A 14,801-nucleotide genomic window follows, 5' to 3' on the forward strand; every position below is an offset into this window, starting at 1 on the left:
GGTTTACTGACTATTCCACCACTGCTTCACTCAGTTCACCATCATCAAGCTTCAGTGACAGACTCAATTCCCTTAAACAATGCCACTAAAAGTTTTCCTTGTCAATGACTTCTGTAAAGTATCCCGCTGTGGATTCAACCAATCCACTCCCCCTACTATGCACTGAAACGTAGCTACTACTGGTCATGTTGGGGGTTCTCTCTGTCCACAGGGCTTCATATTGCTATCATTTCTGTCTGGAAGATTTTTCTCAGACATAAAAGTGGAAATGAGTTTTGCAGCTCGTGATGGTCCTGCCTTTTAACACCACTGGGTGTGCAGTAATTTATGTACCATGCCTGACCCTTTGTGCCTTACTGCATAGATACAGGTATATAACTGGCTTCAGAGAAAACTGTTATTCAACATTATTATTACTGTATACATACATACATACATACATACATTGGCTTTAGATGAAACTGTCATTCAAGCAAAAGGCAGAAACCTGCCTCACACACACACGAGAATGGTAGCTAGATATGTATTTATGTAAACAATTCTCACAAGATCATTCAAAAACACTGAGACAGTAAAAATTCCAGAAAGAATGGCTTTAACATGGTTCCTGCACTGGGCGGGGAGGGGGGGATGACCATATATAGCAGCAGATTCTGTTGTTGAATGTTCACTGTGTCATTAAAATTAATGCAGGTCCTTTCTGCCAACCATTCACTTTATCAAACTACCAACTAGCTGAATGTCCATGCTGCCAAAAAAAAGAGTATGAGACGGAGGAGAGTGTGTGTGCCTGTTTAATGGGTTATTGTTAGGTAAAGGGATAGCTTTAATGCTGTATTTTGGAGGGTCTGTGCATGTGTTGTGCATGCGAGTATTGGCTATTTAGGTTAGAGATGGGGACAGTTGTAGTGTAGTGTAGCGTGTGTGTGTGTGTGTGTGTGTGTGTGTGTGTGTGTTCTGCTTCTGAGTGTCTTGCTTAGTGGTACTGTTAGAGAAAAGGTTTTTCTTAATGTAATATCCAGGATTATGTTGGGAAAAGGACAGGGCTAGGGTTACCACACATGATTAAGGCAATTCTCATCCTTGTGTCATTTTTGATGTCTCTTAATGTCCAGCTGCATATTACATATTATCCGTGTAACATATGAATGCCTTTTGGTATACCTCAACATACCAGGACTTCGGTGCTCTGGCACACTGATTGTTCTGCTGGCTGCACAGCATGTCAGAAACACATGCCTGACTCATGATGCAGCTGCTACAGCATGTCAGAAACATGTGTGACTCATGATGCAGCTGTTACATGTCAGAAACTTGTGTGACTCATGATGCAGCAGCTACAGCATGTCAGAAATGTGTGACTCGTGATGTAGCTGCTACAGCATGTCAGAAATGTGTGTGACTCATGATGCAACTGTTACAGCATGTCAGAAACATGTGTGTCTCATGATGCAACTGGTACAGCTTTTGTCAGAAACGCATCCAACTCATGATGCAGTTTCACAGCATATCAGAAATACATCTGACTCATGATGCAGCCGCACAGCATATTAACACGTATGACTCACAATGCAGCTGCTACAGCATGTCAGAAGCATGTCTGCTCATCATAATCTGATAACACCTGACCAGATAAAAAACATATACAGATACATATCCCTGGAAGGATCTCAACACATACATGGCATGGAGAGTACAATACAGTACAATTACTGCATTTATTATCATTTCTCAAAAACTGACACACCCCTCCCTGTGTAGAAAGAAATTAGTGTACTACATACTTCCCAAAGCGTACAGCTTGGCTGGAGCTTTTCGAATATATATCATAACTACACTGAATGAGTTTACAGTAATAATCCTCTATGGGTCTGCTGGTCATGTCATTTTAGCCACATCCAAGGCAGTCTACCTGTAAAGTTTAAGCCCGAAACAGTGAACAGCAATAACAGGGGGTAAATCATTAAGATCAAGGAACATCAGCTAGGCGGTATCTACTGCTAGTAAACGCTGGACACAGTAACACTTCATATGGCAGACATTGTGTCCTACTGAATGACGAAGAGGAAACACTATTCTGACTGGCAATACATACATACGTTCAGATGCAGACAAAGTTGCAGCTGGTCTTGTGCAACTGAATTCTGGCTATGAGACTCTGTCCATTTTTTTCTACTCTAAAGACAGGTGTGTCTGTCTGTATGTTTCGGAACTCTACTGAATATTTTTATACATTTTTTTTGGCCTCCTTTGTGTTGTTGTTTGTCTTTCAGCTTTTCCCAGTTAGGGGTCACCACAGCGGAACTCCAGTCCGCTAATGACTGGCAGTTGGTTTTTATGGTGTCGAGTTGCCAGCCCGATGCCCAACCTTCAACGAAGGCACGTCTGTTCAATGCATGTCTTTCGAATGCCCACTCGACCATGGGGAGGACATGCAGACTCCACACAGAAGGCACTCCCAACCCAAGTCGAGAATCGAATGGGAGAACCTCTTGTTGTGAGGCAACAATGCTACCGCTGTACCACCACAGAAGTATTTTTTTTTGTATGTCCTGCCTGGACAAAGCTATTATAATTATATGATTCAGCACATGTGGCATTAATTAATGCCAGTCCCACTTCTTTGTTCAACTGTAACAGTGATTTGCTTTGCAATTAACGCACAGCAATCTTTGCTGGGGACATGTCAGATCACAGATAGAAACCCCTCCCTACCTCCCAGAGTGGGTGAGATGAGAAAAAATGTGCTTCCTCCCTTACATCTCTTCCATTGCCTATGCATCTATGCTTTTTATACAAAGATACAGGTGAACTATTTTTTTTATGTTGTTTCAGCTAAAAGGAATTTTTTTGCAAGGTAATTATAGTTTCCCCACCACTAAAAACACTCCATTTAGCCAATCGGAAAGCCCAGTTGCAGGGCTATTTTTAGAAGTGGCATACTAACAGGAAATGTTTATTGGCCTGTAACTGGACTACTGAATACCTTGATAAGAAGCCCTGGTGAAATAAAGTTCAGCTGTATAAAAAATAGTTTTCTTCTGTAAGCTGCTTTATCTGAATGTGCTTTCTATTTAGCTGCTGCATTGAAAATTACAACTTCAGCGTTATGTGAAACAAAACAAGAAGCACCTTGCTGTATTAGCATGTCCATTGGAGGATTGTGTTATCAAAGAAATAGCAATGCTTGACTATCGTGACGGAAACAATAAAGGCAGTGGGCACTGCATGTTAACCTTGTGTGATTTACAGGACAGCTACAAAAGCAACCAAGTAATATGGTAAAGGGGCTGCTACAAAACACACACGTGAGGAATATGCCCCCTGTATGGTAATATGACATGCGTTGCTGGCTACTGGCACACTATTACATATATTACGGGGGGGGGGGGGGTTCGAGGGTTCTATAAAACTTACTTCGGCATCTGTGCACCAAGATTACTAAAGCTACAAAACCTGACAGTCATCTAAGATTTTTTGTGCTGCTCAGAATAAATGAATTTTGAAGTTTCTATAACATCATGATTAAGTAAGTTGCATATAAATTCTGTAACAGGTATAGCCGAGGTAAATCTTTAAGAGCAGAAAATCTGCCCTAAACTTATCTCAAGTAGCACAGCATGTCATTATCACCTCCGCAGTTAGGCATTCACAATACAGATGAACTCAGAACATAACACTGTTTGTATTGTTTAGTTTATTGCAAATCACTATTCCAGAGACTAATTTCCTTCTTTGCAAATCCAACAGACTGTAAGGAAAAGCTGTTTACTACCTATCATTTTTAAGAGGTAAACGATGGCTGAACATGCCCCTGATTTCAATATGCCAAAAAAAAAATCCGTTTTACACACAGTCAAGTAACAGTTTACATACATTACTGTGGTTCTCATACAAAAAGTCGACTGCAAGAAAAGACATCTCTTTAACCATCTACCTTGCAGAACTGAAATAATTTCTCATGTAATCTTGCAAAACTGTTGAGAATCTAGTCATATCATATCTATACCAAACAGCAGAGCTCAACAAATTAGCAATACACTACTATACATGCTACAGTCCAATTAATGTCTCCTATATCCAGGCTTCTTATATGACCTCAGTTTGCTAAGCATTTTATAGGTCAAAAGTAGAATGAACTGTTCAATGCACCTAAATAACAATACACTACATTGCAGCATAACAAACTATACCACCTCACTCTGTGGTAAGCAGGCTATTGTAAAATGGCCTTAAATTAAGTACTTAAGTAAGCATATGTAATCAATGTGTATTACAGTATAAAAGCTACTGGGTACAGATGGATGTGTCACAGACACCTAATGAGAAATACACAGAAAACTGCAGCACAGTTTCGCTCAATTCTTCCATACAATAAAAGTAATACTTGTATTTTAGCTTTGTTTAACCTTTTCAAGAAATGCTCTTACATAACTCTACTGGCATAGACATGTAAGCTCGGAGTACAACCCAGGCGAGCAGAGTTCAATGTGTGGATCAGCTGCCTGGGTCATAGGCTGGTCTGAGGTGGGAGAAGAATGAAAAGGCTTTTACTGTCTCACCTCTTTTTAGTGGGTGGGGTATGGCAGCTTATGCTTGAGGTACACATTCCTGTGGTTGAATCCTCAGTGAAGATTGGAGACTTCATAGAAGTGCTGGCTGCAAGGGATGGTTGACACTCCCTCACCGACGCTCATTTCATGCATGCTACTTAGCAAGTGCAGTGGGATTACTTCTGGAAAAGTACAAGCCTAACAGCCCTGATGATACCTAAATGATAGCCCCTCTGTCAGCTCCAACCTGCAGTATGGTGAATGGGCCAACAGACTAAAAGAAAGTCTGATGAATGACAGACAGTGGGAGTGAAAACCTTGACATTTTTTTTTTTTTCTGTGGGGTGGATCACCCTCTAACATAAAAGCACAGTCCCCACATGCCTGAAATCTATCAGTACAACCCCAAGGTCAAACCAACATCGAAAAATCTGAAATATAATTAACCAAAATAAAGAACTTTTTAATTCACTCCCTCCAAAGCAAATTAAAAAATGTGTATGCATTTATTGAACTGTTGTGTAATTGCCTAGAAAAGCTTCTACAAAAATTTTAGTTGACTCTGTGGTATATTTTTTATCTGTTCAGTTGACTACACACAATACTTGAGTTTATGTTGCTTGCCTTGCTGTGAATTATCCAAGTGACTGGCAGCTGCCATTCTTTACACAGTGTCATCCTTTAAAGTAGTACTCATTATATTTATATTTAATGCTAGCCTGATCACAACTGAAAAATAGAAGTGAGATTACGTAAGAGAGTATTCTCATTAAAAAGAAAATAAGTGAAATGCCTGCTGGTGTTTTATGGTTATCCCATGACTTGCTTCAAGAATCCCCACAATAACTATTCCACTGGAGATGCATCCCATAATCTGCAATGAGCCTACATACAACTGGGAATCATGACATATATTATTATTCTCTCTTTTTTTGTTTTAACTATTTGTAACTTGGCAGGAAGTTTGCATTTGAAGGCTCTATAACATCAAACAAGGAAATGCCAGTGAAAATAAGAAATAAATCATCACTTCAATGAAAAGGATTTAGGCTATCAGTTACTAACAAGCTTTCCCTACAATACTCATGTTAGTTTCATCATATTCACTTTGCCTTTTGTGTGAGCCTGATAATGTTGCTTAAAGCAGATAGTGTCTCTGGTTCACTCTGAAAAGGGCACTTGGGCACCATGAGTCTGCCTGGATTACAAATAAATGAACATAATTTTTCAGCACATTTGTGGCAGAACCTACTTATATTCCTACCATGAAAAGAAGTGTCACTAATAAGCAACCATTCTTCTAAACAGTGTTGCAGTATGATATCTTTATTCAATCTGCTAATATAAACTATGATTTAAAGAGAAAAATCTGGTGAAAACATGTCTGTGTTACTTGGATTTTTTGTAGTATTCTTCTCTGTTGCCAACATACAGGACAGGAACATTGCAAAAATTGTGGTAGCATCTATATATGCTGCGACTCCCATCAAAATATAATTATGTTTTCCCTTACAGTATGGGAACCTGGAATGCACAACCCCCCTCCCCCGCTTAATATACCTTTTTATCGCAAGCATATTTTTAAACTTAACAAAAGGGATAACAAGAATACGCATTCTTCGACATTTCCAGGCCTTAAGGAGAGCTTAAATATTATTGGTATACACTGTATCCCATACAGCCAATCTCCTGTATCTTGTTACTTGCTTGAGCTGCACGAGGAGATAAGGGCGGTCACTTCTCTGTGTTATCTTAAGTATCAGTTTGTCTGCATGAGCTTGTTCTCTGTGTACTTTAGTTGATCTGCCTAAAATAGATCAAGGTTGGGTAGAAGCATGTAATCACATATTGAAAATACGACGACATTTCTATCATACTGTATTGCCCCTAGAAAATGCACAGATACTTCTGGAAAATAATACATTATCTTCAACAGATATGATGACACCTCTGCAACCTCAAAAGAAAAGTTCAAATGATTTGAAATAAAATTGGAATCACAAAATGGACACGTGATAAGTATTGTTTCAACAGAGTTATCGAACAGAAACACAGCAAAGCTGTACAACTTTTTCACTATTAGAAAAAGGAAACACATATTTGTACAACAGTTAGAAGCTTTACAAGCAAGGTAGACTTTAGTATTTTATTTTAATTGTATTTGTGATGGAATTACAGAATTAGATAATGTTTTGTGGAAAGGAAAGGGACATTCTGTAGCCAAAGATGAATATATATATATATATATATATATATATATATATATATATATATATATATATATATATATATATATATATATATATATACATATACATACATAAAACCAATATACATATATACATACAAACAGACACATATGAGTAAAACAGACTGCTAAAGGAGTGTGGTATCTATAATTAAATCTGATGGCAACATATGGTTGTGTGAAAATTACAAGTTAGCTGTTGTTAAGCAAGCAGCATCCTTGAAGATGTGCAATACACTTCAAGTAAACAACCTGTATGAATTGTCGGTGGAAGTCAGAAGTTTAGCAAATTAGACATGAATTATGCTTACCAACAAATGGCTATGATCATCAGTCTAAGAAATACTTAACAATAAGTATGCCATGTCTTTTTACATATAACCATTTTTTACCTTCTGCAATGTCATCTGTATCTGGAATATTTCAAGATTATACAAAGTTTACTGACAAATTTGCCTCATTTTGCTATTTCCCCTAGATGATATCCTAATTACAGACACTTCATCAGAGAAAAATTTGCAGAATTTAGATGGAGTATAGAAAGGATTGAAGGATACAGATTTGCACCTTAAAATAACAAAAGGGTAAATGATTGCTTTGTATTTATTTATTTATTTTTTATAAATTTTTCTTTAAAAAAATGGGTTCAACAACAGTTTTCACCTCAGCAATGTTAATGGCATCATCTGTGTATAAAGTTGTTTACATGTAAGACAGTATTATGCTAGAGCTGATGCATTAAGTAGGTTACGTGTTTCAGAACAGATTACAGGCCTGGGCATACTTGATTAAATACTGTTACTAAATGTCACAAATGCACTGCCTGAAATGTAACTCTTTAAGGTTGACCTAAAATATCTCATCCAAAGGTTATGTCATATTATACCAGGAGACTGTAAGTGTAACAGATAGTGGTACATTTTGGAAGTCTATGATCACAATACCTCTACAAACCCAGTCTGCGATACCAGAAATTTCAAATTCAGTTCACAATGGAATTCTCAGGAAGGAAAGTTTGGTCAGATCATATGTATGATGACCTGGCATAGATCTGATCATATGTATGATGACCTGGCATAGATCTGAATGAATGTGGGAAAAGAACTATAGATTTGACATGAATTCTAAGAAAAAGCAGGCCACCACTAAATTCACCTTTATATCGATGAAAATGCTCTGTGGGGCCATAATCCAGACCTTATCTGAAATATGCTGGCTTGTTCCTTGGAAAATTATTCTGGTTTTGAAAGGTGCTCATTTAAAATGGAAGGATGTGTATGCATGACCTGTGCTATTCTGCATGCAACCAGTGAAACACTGAGACATAGTTTAAGCATACATGGGGTCCGATTCTAAAAAGACCTGCTCTGAGTGTAAATGACTTTACTCCAGTGTAACCAGAGTAAAGTCACTTACACTCAAAGGAGGTCTTCTGGACTCTTGACTCTGGTGTAAGCCTGGTTATAGATAGGCCTTATACTGAATTAAGTCACATACACTGACAACAAGTCTTTCAGAATAAGGGCAGTCTTACACTACAGTAGGTCACTTACACATGATGAAACTGAAGAGAATGTGGTATAGGAAGATGTTCTGGAGCTTTCTATAAAATGCCTACAAGAAATGGAGAATGAAGAATGTACCCTCAGCTTAGAAGAAATGATCTAAGAGAACAGTTGCTTGATTTAATAAAGATGGACAGACATCTTAAGATCAATGAAATAAATAGATTACGGAAGGTCAATAAAACCCAAAAAGTTAGAAGTTTGATAAAACAAACAAACACTGTGATTAGGAATGTCCATAGAGATTTATGCAATATAACAGAAGTAAATAGGATATATTACTGTGTTGCTAAATTAGTAACAGATGATGTCTTACCACAAAAACACAGGGTAGTAAGGGAAAGGAAGGGGAGAAATTTAATGCCATCATGGAAGCACTGAATAGAGAAAACTAATTAAGACAAGAAGTGCCATTGTTAGAAGAGTTTTGGAACAGGTTAACAAAAATACTCAAAAAGATAGACATGATAAAGCAACATGCAGTATTATAACAGATCTATTGTGCACTAGCACAAATAATAAATTAAAAATATCAGCACAGGCAGAAAAACTTAAAAGATATGCAGATAAATATAAAGGAAAAATACAAAATAACCAATTCATTGAGGATCCAAAAATGTTTTATACAGAATTGCGAAACAAGCCAAAAGGAATTGAAACCACCAAAAAAAGAAGAAATAGATACATTTTGGAGAAATATTTATGAAGATCATGTGGAACATAACAAAAATGCTAAAAGGATAGAAGTAAAAGAAAGAATAAGGAGTTTGAAAGTACAGGATATGAAATTGGATGAAGTAAGGGACAGAGAGATTGGAACAAAGTTAAGAAAAGCTCCCAAATGGAAAACCCCAAGCACAGATGCAGTACCCAACTTCTGATTAAAAGTATTAACATCTTTACATGAAGATTTAGCCATGAGTAAGCACTATTATATGCGCACCCTGAACAGACACCAGCCTGGTTAACAACAGGAAAAAACAATACTCCTACTTAAGCATGAACCTGCAAGCTATCTTAAAAAACTATGGACCAATATCTTGCCTTTCAGCGACGTATAAACTATACACGGGAATTGATGCCGACAGAGTTTATAGTCCTTTAGAAGGAAAGTCAATCATGGATATAGAACAAAATGGCAATAATAGAAAGTCATAAGGAACAAAGGATCATTTGCTGTTATATAAAGTAATTTTGGAGAACTGTAAAAAGAGGAAGAATCCAAGTATGGCATGGATAAACTACAAAAAAGCATTTGACAGTATCTCACATTTATGGATAAAAGAGTGCTTAAAATGTATAAGATACACCATACACTGATTGATTATATTACAGCAGTCATGGAACATTAGCAAATCACATTGCAGTTAAGCCATGATAAAGGACAAATTGTTATTCCAGGGATAAAAATTCAACGGGGAATTACAAAGCAACTCTCTTTCACCACTCTTCTTTTGTCTTGCCCATAACCCATTAAACTATCTACCTAACAGATTAGGTCATAGCTACAATTTGGCTCCCAGAAAAACAACAAAGTGTAAAGACTTCTCATCTTCTTTTTGTAGATGATTTACAGCTATATAGTTCATCAGATGAGGAAATGAAAGCACAACTGCAAGTGGTCAAAACTTTTTCAGGTGATACAGGAATGTCATTTGTTTTGATAAATGTGCAAAAGCAATCTTTAAAGCAGATAAACTGCAACACCAAGAAAACATCAGTTTGGGACAGGAATTTAATATACAAGCACTTGAGCAAGAGGGAGTGTATAAATATTTGGAAACTGATGAAGGGTGAACAATAAAACATGACCAAATTAAAAAAAACTTAGTAAGGAATATATTAGAAGACTAAAGTTAATACTGAAAACAGTGTTGACATCTAGGAACAAAGTCCAAGCTATAAACCAATTTGCTCTTCTTGTCCTAGAGTTTTGGAGTGACTGACTGGCCCCAAAAGGTGTTGGATAGGTTGGACAGGATGCTTCATGCTCATGAAATGATTAATAAAAATGAATGCATACCAAGACTATACATTCCCCATTTTGAAGCAGGTATGGGCCTCCTCAAAACTGATTACATCTACAGATCTGCAATTGTGGGACTGCATACATATCTGCTGACCTCACAATATCCAAATGCAGTGAAAGTTTTGAAACATGAGAATAAGTCTAAGATGACTTCCCTGCTTAATTTAGCAGAAACATATCGTTGTTAAGTGGGAATGGAACTCAAACCAGAAGTGTATAAAAATCAGGCAGCAACTGAATGTGCCAAAAAACAAAAGAATGTAAGTTGAAAGATCAGATGAGAAGGCAAGAAATGCAGAAAATGCATAAATATAGTTGCAAGTATAGTAATCTCTTGGAACAACCTCATTTTGATCAGGATCAAATGCAGGAATAGTTAAGGAGAGGCAAATATAAACCAAAAGATTAAAGGTTAATATTACCGGCCCAAGATAGTGGGCTATGAACATGTTGGTTTACAAAGTCCATTAAATATGTGAGAGAAATAGATAAATGTAGATTTTATAAAAGAGAATTGGAAACAGTTGCACATCTTGTTGCTGGTTGTGATATACTAATGGCAGAAAGACTCTATACTGAAAAAGCATCCCTCTGGAACTCACTCCCTACATCACATAGAGCCACTAGTAATGCCAGGTCATTCAAAGATAGTCTCCATTCACATCTAGTTACCCAGTGGCAATGCTCCTGCTCCACACCCAACATTACCTGACCCCCTTGCAAACTGCTCTATTAGCAAAATTGTAACCATACTTTGTATATCTGTTTATCCACTGCTATGACTGCCAGACTGTTATGGTACTCAAAATGCAACTATTCCTAGTCTGCCATGACTGCTACAACTTCAAAAATACACAATGTCTGTATTTTTTAATTTGCTTTAACCATATTATGTTTTATAACCTCAATCTGTAACCTACCTGTATGTCTGAACCTGTTGTAAAGAACAATATTTTCTGTTCATTTGTTGTAAAGAAAAAGATTTTCTGATTATTTGTTAATAAATGTCTATTTGGAGCTTTTCTCCCCAGGCCTCCATTGAAAATGGGCTCAGTGCGGCCCAGTGGACATTCCCGGTAAACAAATGTAAAATAAAATAAATAAATAATAATGTGGCAAGACAATTGCATTTTGAATTGTGCAAACATAATACTGAGGTAGCTGAAAAACACTGGAAAGATGACCCACAAAGCACTATGGAAAATGATGAAATTTACATCACATGCGATCACCCATTACCAGCAGTTCAAAAAACAGATTGGGGAATACCAGATATAGTAGTCCATGAAAGTAGCATTGATCACTGAAATTGCTACAACCAGTGTCTTACGTACAGAGTGACACAAAGTCATAAAATACCTGGATTTGCAGGCAGAAATGAGGGCAGTGTGGAAGAAGGATACCCAGACAGTTCCAACAATAGTAACAGCAATTGGTCTTATAAAAAAATAATTTATAATCGTACTTAGATATGTTAACGATACATGTAACTCAGTATGAACTGCAGGAGTCATTACTGGGCACATTGCGGCTGCTGCGAAAAGCACTTTTGGCTAACATCAAAGATTAAAACAATACTAATTTCATGAACTTTAATCATACTTTGACTTAGGAATGGGGTCCATTTCCGTCATGATATTAGAAACCCAAAATACCCTGAGAAATTAAAAGAGAGAGAGAGAGACCAACTTTGTTTTTGGATTATGGTCCATAATCCAAAAATGGTAGTGTCTGATAATGAATCAAAACTGCAGTACATTCTAATTTATCTTGTCCTAGTTCTTACAACTGGGTTCTGCTTCTTTGAGTACCCTGAGATTTTTTTGAAGTGTGAAGTAATGAAAGCCTTATTGTCACCCCCCCCCCCCCGATAGTTTGAAATGCTTACTGAAGACGGCTCTAAATCTGTCACTTAGGATACTGCTCACTGTTTTAAATAGATAACTATCACACCAAATAGTCCTGCATCTCTCCATGTCCCCAAGCCAAAGCCATGAGCTCTACCATCTTTTCAGCTTCCTTGACCACTTCCACTGATAAATGTAGCTTGTATCCCAGTTAATTTTTCAAGGAAGCAATGCAAAATAAATAAAGACATCATGCAAAATGGAAAACATTTTTTTTTTGTTTTCCTTGACATCTTTTCTTTTCTTTTACAAAGATAAGCGTGACAACTAAATAAAGATGAAGCTGAATTTAGTTTTCAAACCAAGTCTATCTGACATTTGCTGCATAGAAACATGTTTTAAAATAAGAAGATAATATGTAAAGAAAACAAAAAGTTTTTTTTTTTAAGAAAGCTCCATTTTAGTAAAATGTGCAACAATAAAACTACGTACTAAAAATCAACCCAAATCTGTATGCTTACAGATTGTATTCTCCCTTAATGACATTATCTATTTGCTGCCAAGCAATAAAACACACAGTAAATGAAATGTTATATTCAGTCTTTTACTGCATGTATGGAGAAATTACACATGAAAGGACATGATGAAAATTTGCTGTATACTAATTAAAGTGTTGGAGACAGAAACTAGTCAGGCAATAGATTCAATGACTTCTGCACAGCCAACAGTCTGGCAATCGTGAAAACATTCTTCCAGCATCATAACTTTACACATAGCCATCACTGAATGGGTTTTACCAAAATCAGATAGATTGTGTGTGTGTCAACCAAAGATGGAAGTCAGCAGCCATGACAACTAGAACAAGACCAGAATCAGACTGTGGCACCCACCACAAACTTCTGGTTTGTAAAAATCAATGTGAAGTTATGAAAGAAAAGAATTAATCAAACAGCCAGGACAGATTATGATTTAGATAACATACCCGAGCCGATCTGAAGTACTAAACTCAGGAAATAAAGTCCCTTAAGAGCTTTCGTTTGGCATAAAGACAACAATAACAGGGGAAGCCAACAGAACACTTTCAAAACAACTCAAAAAGAAGAAGCAACCCTATATCTGAAGAAGATAAAAAGATAGCAGAAGAAAGAAGAAAAGCCAAAATATTAGGCGATAGAAAAAAATGATGTTTGAATCTGTTATTTCATCGACAAATCAGAAGGCGCAAAGAACAATATTTCAGTACAATCTGCCAGGAGAGCGAATCCGAACATGTATGTGGGAAAGCCAGACTAGCTTTCCAGTGCATCAAAAGGATAAGGCAGAAATTTCCAACAAGAATGGGAATGCTCAAAGATGCTGACGGAAAGATACTGCATGAGCCTGAGAGAATTAAAGAACAAACAGGAGTTATACCAAGAATCTCTATTCAAATGAAGTGGTCAAGGAGTATAAAGATGAAGACCTAAAGGAAGAAGAGAAGAGGTTACTGCAGCAACTGAAGCTATGTCAAACAACAAAGCTCCTGGAGTAGATGAAACAACGACAGAACTCATTAAGGGATCTGATGGAGCCGTTGTTGCATTGACCAAACTGTGTAGCAAGTTTGGAAAGAAAGAAAGTGGCCAACAGACTGGAAAATATCTATTTTTGTACCAATTTATAAGAAAGGAGATGCCAATCAATGCAGAAACTACTGGACAATCACTCCACTTTCTCAGGCAAGCAAAATCTTGCTAAAGATAATTCAGTGGCGCTTGCAATCATAAGTAGACAGAGAATTGTCAGAATCTCAAGCAGGATTCAGGAAAGGAAGAAGGACAACAGATATCATTGCCATTGTTCGATGGATACTAGAAAAGACTAAGGAATATCACAAACCTATTTATTTTCTGCTTTATCGACTACAGCAAGGCCTTTAACTGTGTCAATCATGAAAAAAATAATACCAAAACAAGTTGTACAGTTAACAAAAAATCTTTATAATGGCAAAGAAGCTATGGTTCGAACAGAATACAGAAACACAAGTTGGTTTTCAGTTTGAAAAGGTGTTCGGCAGGGCTACATCTTATCACCATTTTTGTAAAATCTGTATGCCAAAGCCATATTCTGAAAGGTTATACTAGAGAAGGATAACACTGGAATATGTGTAGGTGGAAGACTGACAAACAATCTGAGGTATGCCGATGATGCAACACTGCTGACTGAAACAAAGGAAGATATGGAACATCTGCTGAGGAAAGCCAGAGAAAGAAAGTTAAGGATGGGACTAGAATTGAATATGAAGAAGACCAAGATTATGTCAACTGATAGCATCAATAAATTCAAACTCGATAGAGAAGAAATTGAGATGGTTTTGAGTATGAACCTTTTGGATGCCCTTGTGACTACTGATTTGACTAGTACTCATGAAATATTACGTTGTTTGGCACTAGGTAAGATGGCTATGAAGTCTCTAGATAAAATATTCAAAAGTAAGGATATCAGACTTCAGATGAAGATAAGACTTAGCTCAGACTCTCATATTCTCGGTTGTCAATTATGGCTGCGAAAGCTGGACGA

General features: G+C 37.0%; 1 protein-coding gene across 3 annotated transcripts in view; it reads right to left on the minus strand.

Moving 5' to 3' along the window:
- The window catches only part of ROBO1 (roundabout guidance receptor 1), a 1,916,411-nt gene that overhangs the window by 12,901 nt on the left and 1,888,709 nt on the right, over nt 1-14,801 (minus strand). The gene's annotated exons all lie outside the window — the stretch shown is intronic.

This window comes from Protopterus annectens, chromosome 5.part0 (assembly GCF_019279795.1).
Source record: "Protopterus annectens isolate FY-2018-M chromosome 5.part0, PAN1.0, whole genome shotgun sequence".
In the NCBI taxonomy this organism is placed as follows: domain Eukaryota; kingdom Metazoa; phylum Chordata; order Ceratodontiformes; family Protopteridae; genus Protopterus; species Protopterus annectens.